Below are 3171 nucleotides of genomic sequence, written 5' to 3' on the forward strand. Positions count from 1 at the left end.
CCTCATCACCCCAACAGCACTCCAGGTTAGCAGAGTACCAGCTTAAATTCATCACTCATGAGTCAAGAAAGCCAAAACAAAACAAAACAAAACAAAAACCACAACAGTGCTCCACCCTGCTTGGACATTTAAACTGAAAATCCTCTCATCTGCCATCCTGCTTCTACCACATCACAGGCTAACCAGCCAATGTTCAGCTAAATCATAAAACTCCAACTGCTTAAAATAGATGAATTTACTGGTTACTGTTATTAATTTTTAAAAATGCATTGTACTCATTCCTTAACCCTTGCCTTTGTCATTAACCAATGAGTCAATGAATTGACTCATGAACAGCTAAAAGGGGAGAATGAAATAGCTAATGAAATATGTACAATAATTGCAATAACTTGCTTGACATAAGTAACTCATTTTGTTAAAATCCTCCATCTTTACTGCCTGCCTGACCTAAAAATTACCCCCCTCATTATATACTTGTAATTGCTGTGATGTTCCCATGACCACAGACCCACAGCTGCATTCCCCTGAGCTGTTCATGTTGACCGTTCTTTCTGGCCATTGAAAACTCCCTAGCCACAAGTTCCATGTAATTGTATGCCTTGTTAACTGAAATCCAAGAGATTGTTCCTTCTGTTTTAGTTCCTTGTACCCTCACCCCATGCTATGTAACCCACTTGCAGTTTTTGCCTTTAAAAGTTTGTTGCAAACTTCACTTAGGTGGCATGTCTCCTTCTCACTCTTCGGTCATAACACCTCCTTCACCTCCAATCTGGATGTCAGAATCTACAGCTCAATAACCTTTGCTTTCAGCTCTGCTCTCAGTACTGAGCAGTAGCTCTCAGAGTCACCTTTATTCTCAGATCTCTTACTCTCACTCTAAGCTCTGTAACTCACTTGTCTAGGAGCCCAGACAAACCCCAATCATGAGTCAATCCTACAACATCCTTCTCTACTGCAACACTTGGGTAAAATCTGTCCATCTTCAAAAATATGGAGCCAATGCCAATCCATAAACTCTAATATCAGTTGAACTAAAGAGCACAATTTATTAGTACTTTTTCCTGCTTACAAGAAATCAAGAACTTGCTCACACATTTGCCAGACTCCTCAGATCAGATTGTCTCCTGCCTTCCTTTTAAGAATACAAGATCATATCATACTGAGGAAACTGATGCAAGATCTTCTGACCCTATTCTTCATCTGTCTCTATTTCAAGATAAACTTCTTTTAAAATCTGTATACACACCTCATCCATGCCTTCTTATGTTTGTCTTCAAGACATGATTTGCCCCTTCAGTTCGGGTTCAGTTTTTCCATTTGTACTTAAATCCATCACCACTCATTTCCCATAGAGTTTTCCATTATCAGTTACCCCTGGCTCTCTATGACTTTAATTTAATTTCTTGGTTCCTTCACCTTATCCTAAAAATATTTAAAAGACTGTTTTGTCCTCTCCCAAATTCCATTAGCCCTGCCATTACTTTCTAACTAACATTAAACTAAAGTATAGATTTAATAGGATTTAATGTTTCAAGATAACATAATGGGTAACTAACAAAGGGAACTCAATCTCCTCTCATCTATAAGTGGGCTTAAATAATAGCTACTTTGCAGTGTTATTGTTGAGATTAAATGAGAAACTGTACTATATACATGGTGGGTGTTAAAGAAATATTAGTTTCCTTCCTTTCTAGTTCCTTGGTCTTCCTAATTTCCTTCCTTAATTGTTTCTTTCTAGTTCCTTGAGGGTGTGTCTAAGTCATTTTTGTTTTTCTACTATCTAAATTGCTTTTCTATCTCTAGTTTTTACTGTAGTGGTGAGCACATGGCAGACACATAACTCTTTGTTAAACTGAACTATTCATGAAACTTTTTCACCCTATTTCCAGCTTTTATGTATGCTGTGACTGTGAAGGTCCGTGGGGTATAGGCAAATGAGAAGCATGCGGAGACTAAATGTAAACTCAAGATATAAATTCGTGATTCTGAAAAATGATAGTAAGGAACAAGTTCTGTTTTGGTAAATCAATGCGAATTCTATTACCCTACAATGATTTTAACTATGATAATTTTATATTTTACTTGAATAATTTAATTTCTATGTGTCCTACTTGTTTCATCTTTATATGGGAATATAACAGTATATGAAAGGTTAATCTGTGTGTAATTAGTAGGATTAATCGAAGCATCAATAAATTAATTGAACCATATTGGCTGTTTGACCATAATTTTTTTAAATTGAAAGGTAAAAGAATGTAAGACCCCAAATTGCAGAGCATAAGATTTGGCTTTATAGGATAAGAACAAAAAAGTCTATACAATGGGATTATGGGCAAGTCATTTTTTATTACAGGCATTCAAAGCTCATTAATGACTGCAAAGCACTTTGAAAATCTGAAGCTTAATACTTTTCTAAAATGTGTAAATTAAATAATGTATTTAAACTTAAACCGAGATACATAAGAGTTAGTGGTCCAAAAAAAGACTTATCAGTTTGTTTTTTAAAATCTTAACAGCATCTCACAGTGACCTCCTTAGTACCACACCAGGTGGCCTATAACAATTCTGTCAAATCTAGTATATCTATAAAATCACAGATTTTTAGAACTATAAATGATCTTAGAAACAATTTACCCCAACACTTTAATTTTATGCATGAGGAAAATAAAACTGATAAAAGTTAATTTGCCCCGTCACAAAGAGTCAAATTCTAGCAGAGTGGTGATAAGAACAATACAAGCAGGTCGTCTTCTTCTCAGTACATATCTCTTTGGATCCCTTCAGTGCCAGCATGGATGAGTTATTGGAGCACAACTATTGAGCAGTCCTTGTGATGTGTAGCCTGGGGTGAAATGCACCTTAGAAACCTGAGGAACCGTTCATGGTGATATGTGCCTGTAATCTCAACTGCTTGGGAGGCTGAGGCTGGAGGATCGCTTAAACCCAGGAATACAAGGCCGGCCTGAACAACATCATAAGACCCCTTCTCTAGGAAAAAAAAAAGGAAAAAAAAAACCAAAAAAACAGAGGGAGGAACATAATCAACTATAGCTTCTTTTTCTGAGATTCAGACTTATACCTATAAGGATGTCACTGGTCACATGTCTGTAGTCTCCCTCCAGAAGTAAGCATGATTCTCCTTAACAGGTGGGTCTTACTGATGATTCTTAA

This window comes from Carlito syrichta, unplaced genomic scaffold, assembly GCF_000164805.1.
Source record: "Carlito syrichta isolate Samal-C Ts95f unplaced genomic scaffold, Tarsius_syrichta-2.0.1 Scaffold304646, whole genome shotgun sequence".
Lineage (NCBI taxonomy): Eukaryota > Metazoa > Chordata > Mammalia > Primates > Tarsiidae > Carlito > Carlito syrichta.